This window comes from Schistocerca nitens, chromosome 10 (genome assembly GCF_023898315.1).
Source record: "Schistocerca nitens isolate TAMUIC-IGC-003100 chromosome 10, iqSchNite1.1, whole genome shotgun sequence".
NCBI lineage: Eukaryota > Metazoa > Arthropoda > Insecta > Orthoptera > Acrididae > Schistocerca > Schistocerca nitens.
Genome location: NC_064623.1, coordinates 217030425 through 217054559, shown reverse-complemented (window position 1 = coordinate 217054559; position 24135 = coordinate 217030425). Strand labels below are relative to the sequence as shown.

Sequence of the window (24135 nt, the reverse complement as noted above, 5' to 3'; positions counted from 1 at the left end):
TCTTAGGTCATAAGTCCCCTAGAACTTAGAACTTCTTAAACCTAACTAACCTAAGGACATCACACACACCCATGCCCGAGGCAGGATTCGAACCTGCGACCGTAGCAGTCCCGCGGTTCCGGACTGCAGCGCCAGAACCGCTAGACCACCGCGGCCGGCAACAGCTTGGTGACAATGATTGTATCTTCATAAAACAGCTTATCTGAGGCATTGGTTTATGGACAATAATATTCTTGAAACAAATAGACCTGCCCAGAATCCTGAACTGAACCCTACGGAGCAGCTTTGCACTGAGTTAGAACGCCAACCTTTACTCCAGACTCCAGCGTCCGAAATCGCTACGTTCTGTCGTTTGGGCCCTTGAAGAAGACTGGGCTGTTATTCCTGCATAGACATTCTCAAAGCTCGTTGAAAGCGTCGCCAGTTGAGTTCAAGCACACACACCATATTAATGTCCACTAGAATGGCCTGGAGAGTTTTCATCAGATAGCGTATTTTTGCCGAATACCTCTACGTATCTCGAAATCGTGCGAAGCGGCGCAGGTGTATGAGCTTCAGTTGCTGCAATAAAGGGAGATATATATGCCACCAGGGATTCTGCGTAACGCATTACGCAGTATTAGCGAGAGAATTAAATTCTGAAAATATGTTTTAAAAATACCACGTAAAAAAGAATGTACATCACACGTACTATGTTCGTTAGTAGTTATTAAAGCTTCATTCGAATATACGGTTTTATGAATGAATCATCATCACCATCATCAGTAGAGGCTCTTAACTTGACACTACTTTTTACCTTCAATCGATTATGTGTTAAACGCAAGTAAGCTGATTACCTCGTTTAAATCGAAATGCTGGTAAGCGTGAGTAATATTAGGTGGTGTACTAATAGATTTAGGTGCAGTCTTGTAATCCAAAACGAGGTGTCTTCAGTTTCCACGGTGGACCAACATACCTCACCAATCAATTTTCTTTGTCGTGTCGAAAAATCAAAGTTACAATTGTATCCGTCTTTTTTATTACATTTATACGCTTGGCTAAGCATCATTCACTCGAAAATTATTACGACATTCTATACTTGAAGGTTTTCATTCTTTCTCGCTTAAGTATTTTTTTGTTGTTGTTGCATCCTAAGACGAAAAAAGACGCACTACGAAGGAATTATCCGAGTGTGGTGGAAATCGGTATATGTGATGTACCTGGTGATCAAAACTATCAGTATAAATTTGAAAACTGAATAAATCACGGAATAATGTAGATAGAGAGGTACAAATTGACACACATGCTTTTAATGACATGGGGTTTTATTAGAACCAAAAAAATACAAAAGTTCAAAAAACGTCCGACAGATGGCGCTTCATTTGATCAGAATAGCAATAACTAGCATAACAAAGTAAGACGAAGCGAAGATGATGTTATTTACAGGAAATACTCAATATGGCCACCATCATTCCTCAACAATAGCTGCAGTTGAGGAATAATGTGGTGAACAGCAGTGTAAAGCATGTCCGGAGTTATGGTGAGGCATTGGCGTCGGATGTTGTCTTTCAGCATCCCTAGAGATGTCGGTCGATCACGATACACTTGCGACTTCAGGTAACCCCAAAGCCAATAATCGCACGGACTGAGGTCTGGGGACCTGGGAGGCCAAGCATGACGAAAGTGGCGGCTGAGCACTCGATCATCACCAAACGACGCGCGCAAGATATCTTTCACGCGTCTAGCAATATGGGGTGGAGCGCTATCCTACATAAACATCGTACATTGCAGCAGGCGTTTATCAGCCAGGCTGGGGATGATGCGATTCTGTAACATATCGGCGTACCTCTCACCCGTCACGGTAGCAGTTTTGCTGTCCAGCGGCATCTGTCGGACATTTTGTGAACTTTGTTTTTTTCTTCTAATAAAACCCCATGTCATTCCAAGCATTTGTGTCAATTTTTACCTATCTACATTATTCCGTGATTTATTCAGTTTTCAAATTTATACTGACTTTTTGATCACCCGGTACATCAGAAAGAGCAACAGAAAGATTTTGACAAACTGACAAAGTCAATAACGTTTTGGTCCACCTCTGGCCTTTGTGGAAGCTGTTATTCGGCTTAGCATTCATTGATAAACTTTTGGATGTCCTTCTGGCGGATATTGTGCCAATTTCTGTCCAATTAGCGCGGGACGCCCCCGGTACTTGAGTGGTCAGCGTGACAGAATGTCAATCGTAAGGGCCCGGGATGGATTCCTGGCTGGGTCGGAGATTTTCTCCACTCAGGGACTGGGTGTTGTGTTGTCCTAATCATCCACATTTCGTCGCCATCGACGCGCAAGTCGCTGAAGTGGCGTCAAATTCGAAAGACTTGCAGCGGCCGAACGGTCTACCAGACAGGAGGCTCTAGTCGCAACACAATTTACATTTAGCGCTCTACACCGTCGGAATACCGAGATGGTTGGAAGCTTCAAACGTTCTGATTTGGGGAGAGATATGACGTTCTTGCTCTCCAAGATAAATCCACTGTGAGAATGCAAATCAGGTTTGCTTGAAATACGCGCTGTAACGGCCGTGAGTGTTAGTTACATATGAGACCGGACGCGCTGAGTTGATGTTAATCAAGAATACCTTTTTTTTTTCTTTATTGTGATTTTAAACACCTTATACAAAGGCGGGCTGTCAGCAGCACAATACGCCGCTCTTCAGCCTCGAGTTTGACAACAAGTGGCACATAAAGGTGGCACAGAGAAGACAGTCAAAACGGTGGGCAAAAAATGTAGACACTAAAAATCGAAAAAACATGGAGCCGTTGACTCTGGACGAGAAACAGCACTAACACTAGGCGACACGTTGCACAGAACATGGATGATGGCGACGGCATGTGAACGGTGGTGGCGTGACGGCGAAGAACACTACACACAAACGAAGGCACACACACGAAACACTGACGGCGACGATCTCCGGCGCGCGAATGTTCACTGAGCGTGTATGAGTCCGGGGACCTGCCAAGAGTGGTGGTGGAGGAGGAGGAGGAGGGGAATGGGAGACGGGAGAGCAGGGATGCCATGGGCAGAGGAGAGAGGGGGAGGGAGGAAGGGGAAGGGGAAGCCCAGGGGAAGAGGGGAGGAGGAAGGGAGGAAAGGAAAGAGAAGGGAAGGGAAAGGATGGTGGAAGGGAGGGAGGGTGCCGAAAGGAAAGGACACAGGGGGGGGGGGAGGATCAAAGTTGATAGGAGGGGTAGATGGAGGGGAGGAGGACATCATCAGGGAGGGGGAGCTGGCGGAAGCCACCTTGGGAGAGGGTAAGGAGGGTGGAGAGATGGAGACCGGGTGGGACGTGGGAATACAGGCGCGGCAGTGGGCGGGGGAGGGAGAGGATCGGGGAGACTAGCGGGTGAGGAGGATCGAGTTTACGGGAGGTGTACAGGATCCGTATCCTTTCAAGGAAAAGGAGAAGGTGGGGGAAGGGGATGAGATCGTACAGGATCCGTGTGGGGGAGGGGAGACAGATGCGATAGGCGAAGAATACCTTTAAGGCAACAAAGAAGCCATTAGCAGCAACTCACTAAGTTTGAACGAGATTGTGTTCTAGGACTACGAGAAGCAGGATGTTCCTTCACGATATGGCAGAAAGACTGGGAGTAATGTCGCAAATGTACAGGGCTATTACAAATGATTGAAGCGATTTCATAAATTCACTGTAGCTCCATTCATTGACACATGGTCACGACATACTACAGATACGTAGAAAAACTCATAAAGTTTTGTTCGGCTGAAGCCGCACTTCAGGTTTCTGCCGCCAGAACGCTCGAGAGCGCAGTGGGACAAAATGGCGACAGGAGCCGAGAAAGCGTATGTCGTGCTTGAAATGCACTCACATCAGTCAGTCATAACAGTGCAACGACACTTCAGGACGAAGTTCAACAAAGATCCACCAACTAATAACTCTATTCGGCGATGCTATGCGCAGTTTAAAGCTTCTGGATGCCTCTGTAAGGGGAAATCAACGGGTCGGCCTGCAGTGAGCGAAGAAACGGTTGAACGCGTGCGGGCAAGTTTCACGCGTAGCCCGCGGAAGTCGACGAATAAAGCAAGCAGGGAGCTAAACGTACCACAGCCGACGGTTTGGAAAATCTTACGGAAAAGGCTAAAGCAGAAGCCTTACCGTTTACAATTGCTACAAGCCCTGACACCCGATGACAAAGTCAAACGCTTTGAATTTTCGGCGCGGTTGCAACGGCTCATGGTAGAGGATGCGTTCAGTGCGAAACTTGTTTTCAGTGATGAAGCAAAATTTTTTCTTAATGGTGAAGTGAACAGACACAATGTGCGAATCTGGGCGGTAGAGAATCCTCACGCATTCGTGCAGCAAATTCGCAATTCACCAAAAGTTAACGTGTTTTGTGCAATCTCACAGTTTAAAGTTTACGGCCCCTTTTTCTTCCGCGAAAAAAACGTTACAGGACACGTGTATCTGGACATGCTGGAAAATTGGCTCATGCCACAACTGGAGACCGACAGCGCCGACTTCATCTTTCAACAGGATGGTGCTCCACCGCACTTCCATCATGATGTTCGGCATTTCTTAAACAGGAGATTGGAAAACCGATGGATCGGTCGTGGTGGAGATCATGATCAGCAATTCATGTCATGGCCTCCACGCTCTCCCGACTTAACCCCATGCGATTTCTTTCTGTGGGGTTATGTGAGAGATTCAGTGTTTAAACCTCCTCTACCAAGAAACGTGCCAGAACTGCGAGCTCGCTTCAACGATGCTTTCGAACTCATTGATGGGGACATGCTGCGCCGAGTGTGGGAGGAACTTGATTATCGGCTTGATGTCTGCCGAATCACTAAAGGGGCACATATCGAACATTTGTGAAGCCTAAAAAAACTTTTTGAGTTTTTGTATGTGTGTGCAAAGCATTGTGAAAATATGTCAAATAATAAAGTTTTTGTAGAGCTGTGAAATCGCTTCAATCATTTGTAATAACCCTGTAGATGACTGCTGTCAGCAGTGGTCACGGAAAAGTAAGTAGGTCGCAAGAAGAGCGGGCTCCAGGCTTCCATGGAGCACTACGGAGAGAGAAGGCCATAGTGTGCAGCGCGTGCCAGCAGGTGGCACCACAGTGACACTACGATCTGTTACAAATCCGTTACTTGGAGGACACATCCGAGCCACACGCCCTATAACGTGCATTCCACTGACGGCAAACAACCTCCTTTTACGACTTCAGTTGTGTCAAGCGAGAGCTCATAGGAGGGCAGTCTGTTGTGTTTTCTGATGAAAACTGATGCTACGTAGGTGTCAGTGGTTACAAGGTGGCCAGCCGATGCCTGTGTGCTGCACACACTGAACCTACAGCTAGAGTTATGGCCTGGGGTGCGATTTCGTATAACAGCAGGAGTCTCTCGCGGTTATCGCGTGTACGCTGGCTGCAGATTTGTACGTCAATCTGGTTATTCGACCTGTTATCCCGTCATTCATAAAGAGTATTCCAGGAGATGTTTTCCAACACTATAACGGTCGACCACATACCGCTGTTGTAACCCAACATGCTCCCCAGCGTACCGACATGTTACCTTGGCCTGCTCGAAGTCCTGCTTCCAATCGAGCGCATGTGGGACACCATCAGACAACTCCATCGTTATCCACAACCAGCATTAACGGTCCGTGTATTGCCTGACCAGGTGCAACAGGCATGGCACTAGATCCCACAAACTGACACGCAGCGCCTGTACAACACAATACATGCATGTTTGCATGTCTGCGTTCAACAGCGTGCCGGCTACACCGCTCATAAAGGTACCGGCATTTCACATTCGCTAAGGCTTACCACGCGCTTACATTAACCTGTGATCTTGCAGTGTTAATCACATAAATATGTTACCTAGACAATTGTATTCCCGAAGTTTCATTACTCTACATTCATTATTTTTTGGTGTTGCGATTTTTTTCCGTCAGTATCTTGTTAAAACCTTCAGAGCAGTACTAACAGAAATCCGTTGCATTTCGGTTGCATGGTAAATCAGAGATATAAAGGTTCTTGGTTCAAATAAATACTTAGGGTTTAAAGTCATGAATAACTTAAACTGCAACCGTCACATAAGAAAATTTTGTTTTTAAGGCGAAACAAAGACTATGTCTTCTGGAAGAAGATAATTAACACTGTTTACATGAAAGGTAGGAGAAAGGGCAGCACCGGTCGTAAATTTTTAATCTGTTGATTGCAGGTGATTTCACCTACTGTCTAGCTGTCTTCAGTGCAATTATATCCCAGTCATGATGACTCATAGCAAATAGAGTCGCGCATGGTACCACTTTACGTTACACATAATAAATATCAATCCTGAACAAGTGGTACCATGTGCGATTATATTTACTACGACTCATCGTGACTTGGATATAATTGCACTGGAGGTACCTATACAGTAGCTGAAATCGATCTGCAATACACAGAACTTTCTTGGCAGGCCGGGGTGACCGAGCGGTTCTAGGCGCTTCAGTCTGGAACCGCGCGACCGCTACGGTCGCAAGTTCGAATCATGCCTCAGGCATGGATGTGTGTGATGTCCTTAGGTTAGTTAGGTTTAAGTAGTTCTAAGTTCTAGGGGACTGATGACCTCAGAAGTTAAGTCCCATAGTGCTCAGAGCCATTTGAACCATTTTTGAACAGAACTTTCTTGAGACTGAGAAACTCATGTCCAAGAATCAGTGTGGTTTTAGAAAGCATCGCTCGTGCCAAACTTAGCTCGTTATATTCTAACATGATATACTGAGAACTATGGATGAAGGGTAACAGGTTGATTCTATATTTCTATTTTTCCGGAAAGCATTTGACACTGTGCCCCATTGCAGGCTCTTAACGAAGGTGCGAACATATGGAATTAATCCACAGATACGTGAGAGGCTGGAAGACTTCCAGAGCTCAGGAGCCAGTACGTCGTCCTCGACGACGAGTGTTCCTCGGAGACAAGGCTGTCGTCAGGAGCGCTGCAGTCAAGTGCGATAGGACCGCTGTTGTTTTCTGTATACATAAATGATTTGGTGGACAGGATGGGCAGCAATGTGCGGTTGTTTACTGATGATGCCGTCATGTACGGTACGGTCTCGCAGTTGACTGATTGTAGGAAGATACCAGATGACTTGGACAAAATTTCCAATTGGTGTCATGAGTGGCAGCTAGCCCTAAATCTGGAAAAAATGTAAATTAATGTGGATGAGTAGTAAGATCAAACCTATAATGTTCTGATACAGTATTACCAGTGTCCTGCTTGACACAGTCAAGTCGTTTAAATATTTTGACGTAACGTTGCAAAGCCATGTGAGGTGGGACCAGGATGTGAGAACTGTGGTAGGCAAGTCGAATGGTCGACTTCGGATTGTTGGGAGAATTTTAGGAACGAGTTGTTCACCTGTAATGGAGATCGCACATAGGACGCTGGTGCAACCCATTCTTGAGTAATGCTCTAGTGTTTGGGATCAGTACCAGGTCGGATTGAAGGAAGACATCGAAGCAGTTCAGATGCGGGCTGCTAGATTTGTTACCGGTAGGTTCGAACAACATACAAGTGCTACGGACATGCTTCGGGTACTCGAATGGGACTCCCAGGATGGAAGCCGACGTTCCTTCCGAGAAAAACTACTGAGAAAATTTAGAAAACCGGTATTTCAAGCTGACTGCCGATCGATTCTATTGCCGCCAACATAAATTGCGTGGAAGGACCTCGAAGATAAGATACGAAAAATTAGGGCTCATGCGGAGGCATGCAGAAGTGCCGCAGCACGACCTGACATGGAATCGACTAATGTCCCCATCGCACACCCCTCAGATTTAGTTATAAGTTGGCGCAGTGGATAGGCCTTGAAAAACTGAACACAGATCAATCGAGAAAACAGGAAGAAGTTGTGTGGAACTATGAAAAAAATAAGCAAAATATACAAACTGAGTAGTCCATGCGGAAGATAGGCAACATCAAGGATAGTGCGAACTCAGGAGAGTCGTGGTCCCGTGGTTTGCGTGAGCAGCTGCGGAACGAGAGGTCCTTGGTTCAATTCTTCCCTCGAGTGAAGAGTTTAATTTTTTACTTTCAGACAATTATCAAAGTACAGGCACTCACACATAATCAACTTCGCTCTCCAAAATTCCAGGACATGTTTAGATTTGCTTGGACATATGCAGGATTTGACGGTCTACACATGGAAAAATTTGAAAACGTTAAAAACAATTGTTTTGACAGAGCACAGGGAAAACTGTGCAACTGTAAAACTGTTGCATTCATTTGTTGCAGTTTATGTGAGAAACTCTTATCTTTTCATCACTTTTTTGGGAGTGATTATCACATCCACAAGAAAACCTACATCGGGCAGGGTAGAAGAATCTTTTTAACCATTCGCCAAGTGTACAAGTTAGGTGGGTGGACAACATATTCCTGTCATGTGACGCACACAGACACTAAACTTATTACAGTGAACAGAGTCGTCAATGAACGAACGGACAGATCATAACTTTGCGAAAATAAAGAAAGTAAACTCTTCACTCGAGGGAAGAATTGAACCAAGGACCTCTCGTTCCGCAGCTGCTCACGCTAACCACGGGACCACGGCGCTCCTGAGGTCACAGTATCCTTGATGTTGTCTATCTTGCGCATGGACTACTCAGTTTGTATATTTTGCTTATTTTTGTCATAGTTCCACACAACTTCTTCCTGCTTTCTCGATTGATCTGTGTTCAATTTTTCAAGGCCTATCCACTGTGCCAACTGATAACTAAATCTGGGGAGGGGGGTGCGATGGGGAGGTTCCCTTGTTGTATGAAGTGCTGCATGGCTGTCCGTAAGAGTACGAGGGGGTAGAGATCTCTTCTCAACAGCACGTTGCAAGGCATCCCAGATATGCTCAATAATGCTCATGCCTGCGGAGTTTGGTGGCCAGCGGAAGTGTTTAAACTCAGAAGAGTGTTCGTGGAGGCTCTCTGTAGCAATTCTAGACGTATGGGACGTCGCATTGTCCTGCTGGAATTACCCAAGTCCGTCGGAATCCACAATGGACATGAATGGATGCAGGTGATCACACCGGACGCTTACGTACGTGTCGACCATCAGAGTTGTATCGTGGGTCCCACATCTCTCCACTGTACAAGTCCCACACCATTACAGAGCCTCCACCAGCTTGAACAGTCCCCTGCTGACATGCAGGGCCCACGGATTCATCAGGTTGTCTCCATACCCCTACACGTCCATCCTCTCAATACAATTCGAAACAAGAGTAGTCGCTCATCCAGGCAACATGTTTCCAGTCATCAACAGACCAAAGTCGGTGCTGATGCGCCCAGGCGAAGTGTAAAGCTTTGTGTAGTGCAGTCATCAAGGACTCCAGCTCCGAAAACCCGTGTCGGTGATGTTCCATTGAATGGTTAGCACGCTGGCACTTGTTGATGACCCTGAAACGCCCGCTAAACCCGCAGGGCAGAACAGGTGATTAGGATTGTGGAAAGGGCCAAATAAGATTGGGATCAGTTTCACCTCAAAATTGCAATTTATTATAATTTAATAACACCTTTAAACCAAAACGGCACTATGAGTTTACAAAAGCAATTCTTTGACGGGTGAAGGACTCCAAACAAGAAGTCTTAAAAGCACAAAAGATAAAAATGGAGTTAAAATATCAAATAAAATAATTAAAATATATATAGGGTGAGCTAGGCTGAAAGCCTCAAGGCGGAAGTGGACAGAGAAACATAAACAAGATGCAATACAAACGGCTGAAGGCCCAGAGTAAAATTTCCAAAATTGATTTACACAATAATTTTTTTTGTTTTAAAGCATTGGCTATAATAGATTATTAACAGACAATTCAACACCGCTGAGAAGGACAGTAAAGAAAACGGCACTCAGAAGCCTCCAGGGAGGTCGGTCTGCCCTCGTTCACTTAGGTGGGACAGGTGGTGAGTCCAACTACACTTGATCCGTCGGAACCCAACCAGGGGACAGCCACGGATCGACCGACACAACGACTTGCTTGCCACCAATCAGTACATGAGAACTCAAACGCCAAAGGTTACGAATGTGATAATCCACAATGGAGTATGTATTAGCTGTCGAAATTACACACCATGTTGGACAGCGACAACAGGTGAGGAAAGGACGCTGCCTGAAATTACGTCAGTGGCCAGGGCAGGTAACTGTAACACTAACGACCACCGCTGGTGCACATCAATTGTAGTCAACCAATATAGTTAATTCCACCACGTGGCGGCTAAATTTCAGCAATACACAGGAAAACCTCCCCAACAGCGAACCACCGAAACGAACCACCACAACATGAATGGACGTGGCTTGGGTGGTTGAAACCACTACTCAACTTTGACGTCCTGGGTCGGCGAACCACGAAGCTCGTAGAGATCGGACAGCTTCGCACACGCTCCGACACTGCGCAGGGACCGACAGCGGACCCAGGTGATTGCACCGCAGCAACCGACCGACTCCTCTCAGAATGCTGGCAACATCTAAAATAGTCGTCAGTGGAAATAACGCCAACTACACACACGACCTGACAAACACTTGCACAAAGACCTGAACGATAGCCAACAGTAACTAAGCACGCACGAAGACAAATCGGGAGCCGATGCACACACACATACAGCCGACTCATGAACGATCGGCGAGGCAAAACGCGTCGTCCGGTAGGATGACCGACCGACGATCCACCAAGACCCAAGTGATGCGTGGCGGCAGTGGTCGGGCGAGCCACGTCGACGCAGACCTCACTGCTGCTCCAACCCGACTGCTCCAGTGCCGCATTGCAACCTCCAGACTGGCATCTCCGGACTGCACTCCAGACGCGTTCCAACTGACTGGCAGACCCAAACTCGACGCGAACTTCTTACGACAGACAACGACCGGGAAACTAATAGCAGTCGAGCAAAGATACTACGAGAGGGGAAATATCGATACGCGCTGCTAGCGCCGCTCACGGTCAGGCAAAGCAGCAACTCAGTGACACCATTTAAGTTAACGTAGTGAGGTGGAAGTACGTTAAAAACAGGGTGTAAAATACATTATGGCGGGAAGACGAGCCACACACTACTCATGCCCAGCATTGAAATCTGCAGCGTTGGTCCCGTTCTTGTTGTTGTTGTTGTTGTTGTTGTTGTTGTGGTCTTCAGTCCAGAGACTGATTTGATGCAGCTCTCCATGCTACTCTACTGCAACCTACGTCCTTCTGAATCTCCTTAGTGTATTCATCTCTTGGTCTCCCTCTATGATTTTTACCCTCCACGCTGCCCTCCAATACTAAATTTGTGATCCCCTGATGCCTCAGAACATCTCCTACCAACCGGTCCCTTCTTCTTGTCAAGTTGTGCCACAAACTCCTCTTCTCCTCAATTCTATTCAATATCTCCACATTAGTTATGTGATCTACCCATCTAATCTTCAGCGTTCTTCTGTAGCACCGCATTTCGAAAGCTTCTATTCTCTTCTTGTCCAAACTATTTATCGTCCATGTTTCACTTCCATACATGGCTACACTCCATACAAATACTTTCAGAAACGACTTCCTGACACTTAAATCTATACTCGATGTCAACAAATTTCTCTTTTTCGGAAACCCTTTTCTTGTCATTGCCAGTCTACATTTTATATCCTCTCTACTTCGACCATCATCAGTTATTTTGCTCCCCAAATAGCAAAACTCCTTTACTACTTTAAGTGTCTCATTTCCTAATATAATTCCCTCAGCATCACCAGACTTAATTCGACTACATTCCATTATCCTCGTTTTGCTTTTGTTGATGTTCATCTTATATCCTCCTTTCAAGACACTATCCATTCCATTCAACTGCTCTTCCAAGTCGTTTGCTGTCTCTGACAGAATTACAATGTCATCGGTGAACCTCAAAGTTTTTACTTCTTCTCCATGGATTTTAATACCTACTCCGAATTCTTGTTTTGTTTCGTTCACTGCTTGCTCAATATACAGATTGAATAACATCGGGGAGAGGCTACAGCCCTGTCTCACTCCCTTCCCAACCGCTGCTTCCCTTTCATGTCCCTCGACTCTTATAACTGCCATCTGGTTTGTGTACAAAATGTAAATAGCCTTTCGCTCCCTGTATTTTACCCCTGCCACCTTCAGAATTTGAAAGAGTATTCCAGTCAACATTGTCCAAAGCTTTCTCTAAGTCTACAAATGCTAGAAATGTAGGTTTGCCTTTCCTTAATCTAGCTTCTAAGATAAGTCGTATGGTCAGTATTGCCTCACGTGTTCCAAAATTTCTGCGGAATCCAAACTGATCTTCCCCGAGGTCGGCTTCTACCAGTTTTTCCATTCGTCTGTAAAGAATTCGTGTTAGTGTTTTGCAGCTGTGACTTATTAAACTGATAGTTCGGTAATTTTCACATCTGTCAACACCTGCTTTCTTTGGGATTGGAATTATTATATTCTTCTTGAAGTCTGTGGGTATTTCGCCTGTCTCATACATCTTTCTCACCAGATGGTAGAGTTTTGTCAGGACTGCCTCTCCCAAGGCTGTCAGTAGTTGTAATGGAATGTTGTCTACCCCCGGGGCCTTGTTTCGACTCAGGTCTTTCAGTGCTCGGTCAAACTCTTCACGCAGTATTGTATCTCCCATTTCGTCTTCATCTACATTCTCTTCCATTTCCAGAATATTGTCCTCAAGTACGTCGCCCTGCCTTAGAACTGGGTTTCCATCTGAGCTCTTGATATTCATACAAGTGGTTCTCTTTTCTCCAAAGGTCTCTTTAATTTTCCTGTAGGAAATATCTATCTTACCGCTAGTGAGATAAGCCTCCCGTTCTTATAGGATCTTTTCCCGGCCGCAGCGATGTCGGAAATTTGATGTTTTACCGTATTCCTGACGTTCACTGTACACTTGTGGAATGGTCGTACTGGAAAATCCTCACTTCATCGCTACCGCGGAGATGCTGCGTCCCATCGCTCGTGCGCCGACTATAACACCACGTTCGGCCTGACTTAAATCTTGATAACCTGTGTAAGTAGGCTGTTCAGGTCTTTATATTGGTAATACCACGTAGCGCTCTGTATGAAAATCACTGACTGTGCTGTGTGCAGTCTGTGGCTGGTTTGCATTGTTGGAATATTTGCTAGTGTAGTGTTGGGCAGTTAGATGTGAACAGCGCGTAGCGTTGCGCAGTTGGAGGTGAGCCGCCAGCAGTGGTGGATGTGGGGAGAGAGATGGCGGAGTTTTGAGAGCGGATGATCTGGACGTGTGTCCATCAGAAAGAGTAAATTTGTAGTACTGGATATCATGAACTGATATATTTATATGATGACTTTTAAATATTATTAAGGTAAATACATTGTTTGTTCTCTATCAGAATCTTTCATTTGCTAACTAGGCCTATCAGTAGTTAGTGCCTTCAGTAGTTAGAATCTTTTATTTAGCTGGCAGTAGTGGCGCTCGCTGTATTGCAGTAGTTCGAGTAACGAAGATTTTTGTGAGGTAAATGATTCATGAAAGGTACAGGTTATTGTTAGTCAGGGCCATTCTTTTGTATGGATTATTGAAAGTCAGATTGTGTTGCGCTAAAAATATCGTGTGTCAGTTTAGTGTTGATCAGAATAAGCAAAGAGCGAGATGTCTGAGTACGTTCAGTTCAGCTCAGCAGTTTGAAAATCAAATAACGTAAGGGGTTTATCAGCACAATCATTCATAAATTTTTCTAAGGGGAGGTTTTATACCTTTGGTGCAAGGTTAATATTTTAATTGTTAGTGTTTTGTACCATTTCCATCCCTCCTACAGGGGGTGCATAGTTTGCGTGCTTGTGTAAATTGTTAAAACTATCTAAAGGTATCTGGTGTGTTGCAGATTTTGCACCTGTGTAGTCTTTCAGAGGCTATTGTGAGCGGTCGTAGCTACGCCCGTGTCAATAGGGAGCGGCAAGGTTCTCTGCCCAAAAGCTCATACAGTCAAAACTTATTTCTTTCTGCTTCTAAATAAATTGTAACTTTGATATTTAGAGGGTGCTTTCTGATTATAATTTTAAATCTGTTTTTTTATTAATGCTTTTAGGCACCATTAAAGTGAATAAAATTCCCATTTGTTAAAAGGAATTTGGTTACGATTACATCAGTTACTCCCTGGCAACTACTTCCATGCTTACATAGTGTGATTAAATGTGTTAATGTTCTTGATGAATCGCTAGTAAATAAAATAAATTCTTAAGAATATTCTTTGAAAATAAATCACGGTTCACACTTGTCATCTTATAAAGACGCTGCCGATCGAAGCGTCGTAACCTACATCTATATTTCTACATTTATACTCCGCAAGCCACCCAACGGTGTGTGGCGGAGGGCACTTTGCGTGCCACTGTCATTACCTCCCTTTTCTGTTCCAGTCGCGTATGGTTCGCGGGAAGAACGACTGTCTGAAAGCCTCCGTGCGCGCTCTAATCTCTCTAATTTTACATTCGTGATCTCCTCGGGAGGTATAAGTAGGGGGAAGCTATATATTCGATACCTCATCCAGAAACGCACCCTCTCGAAACCTGGACAGCAAGATAAACCGCGATGCAGAGCGCCTCTCTTGCAGAGTCTGCCACTTGAGTTTGCGCCGGCCGCGGTGGTCTCGCGGTTCTAGGCGCGCAGTCCGGAACCATGCGACTGCTACGGTCGCAGGTTCGAATCCTGCCTCGGGCATGGATGTGTGTGATGTCCTTAGGTTAGTTAGGTTTAAGTAGTTCTAAGTTCTAGGGGACTGATGACCACAGCAGTTGAGTCCCATAGTGCTCAGAGCCATTTGAACCATTTTTTTGAACTTGAGTTTGTTAAACATCTCCGTAACGCTGTCACGGTTACCAAATAAACCTGTGACGAAACGCGTCGCTCTTGTTTGGATCTTCTCTATCTCCTCCGTCAACCCGATCTGGTACGGATCCCACACTGATGAGCAATGCTCAAGCATAGGTCGAACGAGTGTTCTGTAAGCCACCTCCTTTGTTGATGGACTACATTTTCTAAGGACTCTCCCAATGAATCTCAACCTGGTACCCGCCTTACCAACAATTAATTTTATATGACCATTCCACTTCAAATCGTTCCGCACGCACACTCTGCCTGTTTACATATCTCTCCTACACCAGTTTCTTTGGTGCTTTAGTGTGGATTCAAAATTTACGACCGATGGTGTCCTTCCTCCTATTCTGTATCTTAAGAATACGGTTATGGAGGACGCTATTCCTAATGGAAACAAACCTGAGCTCCATTTAGTTGAGATAAGCACGCTTGTCCAACTTTTCGAGCTTCGGTCTAGACACCCGTTACTCCTCTGACAAGCTAGCGCCGTCTGTCAGCGTTTCGTCGTCTTCCAGTGTGACTTTCCTCAGGTCGTGTGACGGCCTCGCTCGCCTCCTGCCAACAGACGCTGCTGCTGGCCGCTCTGCTGGCGACGTCGGCCGCCCGTGCTGGGGCAGGCGCCGCGACGCCGACGCCGCCCCCGGCCGCCGCCGTGGCCGCCCCCACCCCGCTGCCCACCTCGGAGACGGCCACTGCCGGCGCCCACGACGCGTCGTCGACGCCCTCCACGGAGCGCACCACGCGGCCGTCCGACTTCGTGCCCAGCCCGCAGCTCGAGCCGGGCTCCACCGGCGCAGACGTCGACGGCACCGGCGGCGGTTGGCTGGTGTCCTCGCCGCCGCGGCAGCCTCCTCCTCCAGAGGCCGGCAAGTCTGCAGCCGCTGGGCTTCCACAGCACACGCGCTCAGCCGTACACGCCGCGTCTGTCAGCCACCGGCCCACTGGCTTCTTCGAGGCACCGTCTCCGAAGCACCAGGTAGGACTTGCTCGGTGGCTCTGTCAGTGACGAGCCATTATTATGGCCTGTAATGCAAGCAGATTAATGAGGATGGTAGAACAAACGGATGTGCTCGAGGATTTCCAGTTGGAAGCTACCCACAATCTGAAGCCCTGTAATTAAACAGCTAAAACTAAAACCCAGTTCCACTTGTAGGTTTTTCCTACCTGCAAAACTTAAAACGTACCGAAAACAGGAAAGCCTATGGACCAGATGATATAAAACGGAACTTTCAAAATGTGCTGGAATCTTCTGTGATCTTAGATGGTTCAAATGGCTCTGACAGGCGAACCTTCCCATCAGATTTAGTTATAAGTTGGCACAGTGGATTAGGCCTTGAAAAACTGAACACAGATCAATCGAGAAAACAGGAAAAAGTTGTGTGGAACTATGAAAAAAATAAGCAAAATATACAAACTGAGTAGTCCGTGCGCAAGATAAGCAACATCAAGGATAGTGTGTGCACAGGAGCGCAGGGGTCCCGTGGTTAGCGTGAGCAGCTGCGGAAAAGAGAGGTTCTTGGTTCAAGTCTTCCCTCGAGTGAAAACTTTAATTTTTTATTTTCAGACAATTATTATCTGTCCGTCCGTCCGTCCAATCCGAGGTAACTGCGCCGTCATATGGGGACGCTACACCTAAAGAAACGTCGAAACACGACGTCAGTCGACTACAGCGCACGGAAGAGAGAGTATTCCTGCTAACGAGGCTTCCTGGCTGGCAGTTGACTGTTCGCTACTTTGGACGGACAGAAAATAATTGTCTGAAAATAAAAAATTAAACTTTTCACTCGAGGGAAGATTTGAACGAACGACCTCTCGTTCCGCAGCTGCTCACCCGCTAACCACGGGACCACGGCGCTCCTGAGCTCACACTCTCCTTGATGTTGCATATCTTCCACATGGACTACTCAGGTTGTATATTTTGCTTATTTTTTTCATAGTTCCACACAACTTCTTCCTATTTTCTCGATTGATCTGTGTTCAGTTTTTCAAGGCCTATCCACTGTGCCAACTTATAACTAAATCTGAGGGGGGTGTGATGGGGAGGTTCCCTTGTGAGTACTATGGGACTTAACTACTGAGGTCATCAGTCCTCTAGAACTTAGAACTACTTAAATCTAACCGACATCACACACATCCATGCCCGAGGCAGGATTTGAACCTGCGACCGTAGCGGTTGCGTGGTTCCAGACTATAGCGCCTAGAACCGCTCGGCCATTCCGGCCGGCTGATCTTAGATTGTTGCATTTATTTAATGACTTCTGACGCTGGGGTAAATTCTTTGAAAACATCAGATGTGATATCAATTTAAAAAAATGTTGAAAAAACAATTCTGAAAATTATAGAGAAATTAACTTCCTAATCTCAGCCCATAAAATATTTGCAAAAATAACCAACAACCGTTAAGAGCCATAACAGAGACTCTTCGCACATCCATATTTAAATCGGATGATGGTGGGACACAGCTGGTATAATTTTTTTTAAAAATGAAACTCCTCCAGCTGTTCTTAAGATGTTATATTTAATTGGCTACTAGTTTCGACGTTTGCGTCAACGCAGAACTCCGTTGTGTGGCACATACATGTGGAGCACGTATTGGTCTGACCGCGGACTTCTGGTACTCAGCCACACACAGTTGATTTCATCAAAGTGTACGGGCCTGAAGATGACGTTGACGCAAACGTCGAAACTAGTAGTCAAATAAATATAAAATCTTAAGAACAGCTGGAGGAGTTTCATTTTTAATAATAACAGAGATTCTCCTATCAGAAGGACAACGTGGATTCTGGGAAGTTCGTTCGTGTAGTGATATATACTTCTTATAAAAAGAATTTTAAAGAAAAATAAAAAATAAATACACAAAAATAAATAAAATTAAAAATTGAAAAAATAAATAATAAAAAGAATTTTAGAGAAAGACGAGAATTCAGTGAAGAATCACACTTCCTAAACACTTTTTACATTTCGAAGGAAAACAAACTATGGGACAAAGTGATTAAAGATGGATATCCCAGTCATCTATAAAAATCTCATAGATAGACACAAAAACAATAATAGAAGAGGGAAATAATAAAACTGAAGAAATAACTACGAATAAGGGACTCAAACAAGGTTGTAGTCCGTCACCAACCTTATTTAACGTATATATAAATGATTTGATTAAAACATGGAAACAAAAAGTAAATCATGGTATACAGATAATACATATAAACATGTTCGTATCGTTATTTATGCAGACAATGTTACCACTTTGAAAAACAGTGAAGGTGAGCTAGATAAAGTAGTCTATAAATTACATCAGTCAGCGAAAGGAGAAAATAACCTTCGAATATCAACGAAGAACACAAAAATCATGGCTCATCATCGGAACTACCCTATAGACTCAAAAATAATAATAGATAAAAGACCACTAGAGCTGGTCTCCAATTTTAGTATCTTAGGATGCAACATAAGCTATGACATGGACAATGATATAGAAAATATCAACAAATATCAGTCAATATGTGGAGCGATAAACAGAACATTCCAAAACACAATTAGGAAGAAAACGAATTAAATTTTCGTAGAACCGTGGCTACACCTGCATTACTACGTGGAAGTGAGCCATGGATCCCAAAAACACGCAATAAAACCAAACTACATGGAGCAGAAATGAGATTTCGTAGGAAAGTGAAAGATGTTACCAGGGAAGCCCATATATGAAATGAAGATAGTAGGAATGAACTAGATATTTATAATATTAAAAAGAAGACTGAACATCATGGAAACATCAGCGACAAAGAATGAGTGCAGACGGTATCCCATGCCTGGCCATCTGGTAGCAGCCATGAGGAAGGAGGGACGTAGGAAGACCCAGACTTAGGTGGTAGTGGGAGGTTGAAGACGGAAGAGGTCCACGTGCCCAAACGTAGAAGTACAGAACAAGAAGAAGGAGAATGAGATTTTCACTCCGCAGCGGAGTGTGCGCTGATATGAAACTTCCTGGCAGATTAAAACTGTGTACCGGACCGAGACTCGAGCTCGGGACCTTTGCCTTTCGCGGGCAAGTGCTCTACCAACTGAGCTACCCAAGCACGACTCACGCCCCGTCCTCACAGCTTTACTTCTGCCACTTCGCAGTAGAGCTTCTGTAAAGTTTGGAAGGTAGGAGACGAGGTACTGGCAGAAGTAAGGCTGTGAGGACGGGGCGTGAGTCGTGCTTGGGTAGCTCAGTTGGTAGAGCACTTGCCCGCGAAAGGCAAAGGTCCCGACTTCGAGTTTCGGTCGGGCACACAGTTTTAATCTGCCAGGAAGTTTCAAGAAGAAGGAGATTCCAAAATCTAAAATGCTGGCTTCATCTACGCATTAGGAGGTATAATCATACGTCACAGGTTTAACACCTGAAGACGAGCACTAAACCTGGAAACTGCGTACACCTCTTCAGGCAGCACAGCTTATGGTGCTCAGATTTCCCAGACCATATTCGCGAAATATTTGAGAACGAGAGCGCTTGGCGACTTCCAACAAACTTTATACAAAATTTTCAGCCTATTCGAATATGTTTCCGCACTGACATCCCCCACAAAACAATGAAAACAACAAAAAATTGTCGATAAGTACATTTTTTGCTGTCCGTGCGGTAAACCTTAAGCATCAAGCACGGCATTTTGGTTTATTACGTCTTTGCTACTAAATCTATTCGCAACACAGTTTGTAGACAGTATTTACAATACCGCTAAACGTACCTAGAGTATTAGCCCATTGTGCTACACCTAGGTCACATGATACCACGTCATAAACATTCATATCGGTGAAAAATTATGTCTTCAACGATAAAGGTTTTACACGCTAAGTGCCAATTACGAGGTATGTCCACAAAGTAAGTTCCGTTTAGTTATATAAAACAATCGTGTACAGATACAGAAAAAAATATTTATTGTACAAAAATCTACAACTGTTGAACTACTTTTCTACATAGCTCCCGAAATTTTGCAGGCACTGTAGCGTGGCACAAGTTTTTGTATGCCTTCTTCATAGAAGGTTGCCGCCTGTGTATTCAACCATGTGGCAAAATGTTCTTTCAGCTCGCCATCATAGTTGAAGTGTTGACCAGCAAGGACAGATGTTAGGTGTAAGAAGAGATGAAAGTCGCTAGGAGCGAGGTCCGGGCTGTACGGAGGATGGTCAAACGCGTCCCAGTGAAATTCCCGTAAGAGTTCCAGAATGAGTTCCCGTAAGAGTTGTTTGGCCACATTCGCTGTGTGAAGTCGGGCATTATAGCGCCAAAAAGCAACATTTTTAACAGTATTCCTCGGCGCTTATTCTGTATTGCGCGGCGCAATTTCTTAATGGCCTCGCAAAAACCATGTGCATTGATTGTTTGACGTCATGGTATGAAATCAATCAGCAAAATGCCTTTTCTGTCCCAAAAAATGGTGCACATGACTTTTCGAGGTGTCAAGATTTGCTTAGGCTTAACCTTCGTTGTGGATGAAGTGTGCCTCCATTCCATTGATTGCCGTTTTGTTTCAGGGGTGTCGTACGATGACCAAGTTTCATCCCTCGTGGCTACCCGAGAAAGAAAACCATCGCCTTCTTCATTGTAGAGTGTCAAAAACTGAAGTGCACTGCCCATCCGTTGTTTTTTGTGTTGTTCAGAAACAATTTTGGGTACCGAACGTGAGCAAAGTTTTCGAAATTTGCGGAACTTCCATAGCAAGGGCACTAAGTGTAAAGTTACGGTTCTGCTTAATCTTCTCTTCAATTGTGTGAACCAGCTCACCAGTAACCACAGACTTCGTCCTTCATCGTGCACTCGATCACGTCCTTCATTGAACAGTCTGACCCATCTTCTAAGCATTGAATCACTCGTAGCATTTTGTCCTTAAACCTCGCAGATTTGCCGATGAATTTGCTTTGGTTTAACTTTCTTTGCATTTAGAAAACGAATCACAGATTTTGAGTTACGGCTGACATTATAAAAAGCACTACAAAGCACACGTCGGCAGCAGCGACCTGAAAATGGCGTACATGTCCTCTCCTAGAGTCAGAGTAACTGCCGGACATGCACGGCACGTAGCGCTGCCGCGGATAGAAACAGAAACGGAACTTACTTTGCGGACGACCGTGGCAGTTAACATATTTGTCAAAAATTTAAGCATCTGAAGCTGTTTTATGCACGAGAGTTTTTTTTTCTTTTAAAAACTGGAGACAGGGTGAGGTTGGATTACTGGTCACATACTAAAAATATACAGGAAAATGAACTACAGAAGGAACAAATAAATCCCTTGACAAAAGTAGGATGGGAACAGGTTTGTCAGAAGTTTGATGTAAAGCGTTTACGATAATGTACACAAAAAGTGTCAAAGAGGAAAAGATAATGACAGAAGGTGTAAGGACTTGCACACCCTAACATGAAAAAGACGCACCGTCACGGAATTATCCGAATACTACGGGAATCGGTAGATGTGGCGTACGTGTACAGACAAACAAATGATTACAGTATGAGAAAAACTGGATGATTTCTTCAAGAGAAAGGGCTGCATAATCTAAGCAAGTCAATAAGGCGTTGGTCCATCTCTGGCCCTTATTCAAGCAGTTATTCAGCTTGACGTTGTGTAATAGAGTTGTTGGATGCTCTTCTCGTGCTACACTCTGTCGAATTGATTGCCGCTTAGATCGTCAAAATCCCAAGATGGTTGGAGAGCTCGCCATAATGCTTCAAACGTTTGAGGAGAGACACAGCTAACTTACTGGCCAAGGTAGGGTTTGAGCAAGACATTGGTGCGTTGACCCCCCTCTGGGCGTTATGCACGCAGTTGTTCGGCTTGGCATTGATTGATGGACTCTTCACGGACATCGAGGCAAATTCTCTCCAATTTGCGCGTTAAATTGTCCCCAGGCAGTTGGAGGGCCCTGAGGATAATGATCCAAACGTTCTCAATTGGAAAGAGATACGGAGACGTTGCTGGTCAAGGTAGGGTTCGTCCGGCACGAAGACAAGCGGCAGAAACTCTCGCAGTGTGCGGGTGGGCGTCATGTTGTTGAAATGTAAGTCCAGGGTGGCTTGCCACCAGCATTCCGTCTTCAGGCCACAAGTGGCCCATCGGGACCATCCGACCGCCGTGTCATCCTCACCTCAGGATGTGGATAGGAGGGGCGTGGGGTCAGCACACCGCTCTCCCGGTCGTTACGATGGTTTTCTGTGACCGGAGCCGCTACTGTTCGGTCGAGTAGCTCCTTAACTGATATAACGAGGCTGAGTGCACCCCGAAAAACGGCAACAGCGCATGGCGGCCCTGATGGCCACCCATCCAAGTGCCGGCCACACCCGACAGCGCTTAACTTCGGTGATCTGACGGGAACCGGTGTATCCACTGCGGTAAGGCCGTTGATCATGACTTGCCATGATGCAAAACGGGACGTAGGATATGGCCGACGTACCGCTGTGCCATAACGGTACCGCATATGAGAACCGTAGGGGTCATGTTGTGGAAATAAATGGCCCTCCAGAACCTCTGTCCTGGTTGTCGGGCTGTATGGCGGCTGACAGATTGTTGTCCTACTGCTGTGTGGGGCGCCTCCAGACACGCTAATCACCGGCGCTCAGTTTGAAGCGAGACTCATTCTACTGCAGTCAATGACATTCCAGGCCGCAGACGAGTGGTACGATAACAACCTGACAAGTTGGTTTGTAGAATCTGCGAAACTGGCGACTTACCATCACACATCCAGCAAAATACGATCCACACAATCCCGAAGATAGCAAGGACGGATAGCTACAGAAACTATCGCACAATGCGCTGAACACCTCATGCATCTAAGCTGTTGACAAGAGAATTACGTAGAAGAATGGAAAATAAAACAGAGGGCCTGTTAGATGACCATCAATTTGATTTTAGGAAAGGTAAAGGCGCAACGGAGAAAGTTCTCACTTTACGCTTGATACTGCAAACAAGACTGAAGGAAAATCAAAATACGCCCATACGATTTCTCGACCTAGCAAAAGCATTCGACAATACCAGATAGTGCAAGATGTAGGAGCAAGCTACAGGGAAACAGAGGTGATATACATAAAAGTTTTCAGAGAGGCATAAAAACTTATTGTGACATGATATCAACGATAAGATTCGCTGATGACATTGCAATCTCCAGTAGAAGTCAAGAATTGCGGTATTTACTGAGTGGAGCGGACAATGTAATGAGGGCTGAATATGGTTTGAGAGTAAAGACAAAAGGTAATGAGAAGTATCGAATATGAGAATAGCGAGAAACTCGACATAAAATTGGTGATCACGAAAGGACGTGTTAAGGCACCAGGGAATAACCTGTACAGAGTAAAAATAGAAGAGAATCGAAGCATTTGAGATGTGGTGCTACAGACGAATGTTGAAAATTAGGTGGACTGTTATGAACGAGTAGGTTCTGCCCAGAATCGGAGAGGTAGGGAATATGTGGAAAGCAGTGACAAGGAGAAGGGACAGGATGATAGTACATCTGTTAAGACATGAAGGACTGACTTCCATGGTGCTGGAGGGAGTTGTAGAGGGCAAAAACTGTAGAGGAAAACAGAGATTGGAATACATCCAGCAAATAACAGAGGTCGCAGGTTGCAAGTGCTACTCTGACGTGAAGAGGTTGGCACAGGAAAGGAATTCGTAGCGGGCCGCATCAAACCTCCCTGAAGAATGCGTCCTGTTCAGAGAGTATTCAGGAGTATATCATCAAGAGACATGCACCACTCGCCACCAGCACTCCTCGCGCTATAAAGAGGTCACAGATTTAGTTATAGGCTACCAGAAATAATGTAGTTGGGGATCAAGAAATTACATATACACTCTCCGATCAAAAGTATCCGGACACCTGGATCAAAATGACTTACAAGTTCGTGGCGCCCTCCATCGGTAATGCTAGAATTCAATATGGTGTTAGCCCTAGCCTTAGCCTTGATGACAGCTTCCACTCTCACAGGTATACTTTCAATCGGGTGCTGGAAGGTTTCTTGGGGAATGGCAGCCCATTCTTCACGGAGTGCTGCACTGAGGAGAGATATCGATGTCGATCGGTGAGGCCTGGCACGAAGTCGGCGTTCCAAAACATCCCAAAGGTGTTTTATAGAATTCAGGTCAGAACTCTGTGCAGGCCAGTCCATGACAGGGATGTTATTGTCGAGTAACCACTCTGCCACAGTCCGTGCATTATGAACAAGCGCTCGATCGTCTTTAAAGATGCAATCGGTATCCCCCAATTGCTCTTCAAAAGTGTGAAGCAAGAAAGTGCTTAAAACATCAATGTAGACCTGTGCTATGATAGTGTCACGCAAAACAACGAG

At 45.3% G+C, this 24135-nt stretch overlaps 1 pseudogene; it reads right to left on the bottom strand.

Moving 5' to 3' along the window:
- Positions 1-22081: 22081 nt before the first annotated feature.
- Positions 22082-22199, bottom strand: LOC126210994 (5S ribosomal RNA; annotated as a pseudogene).
- Positions 22200-24135: the final 1936 nt, after the last annotated feature.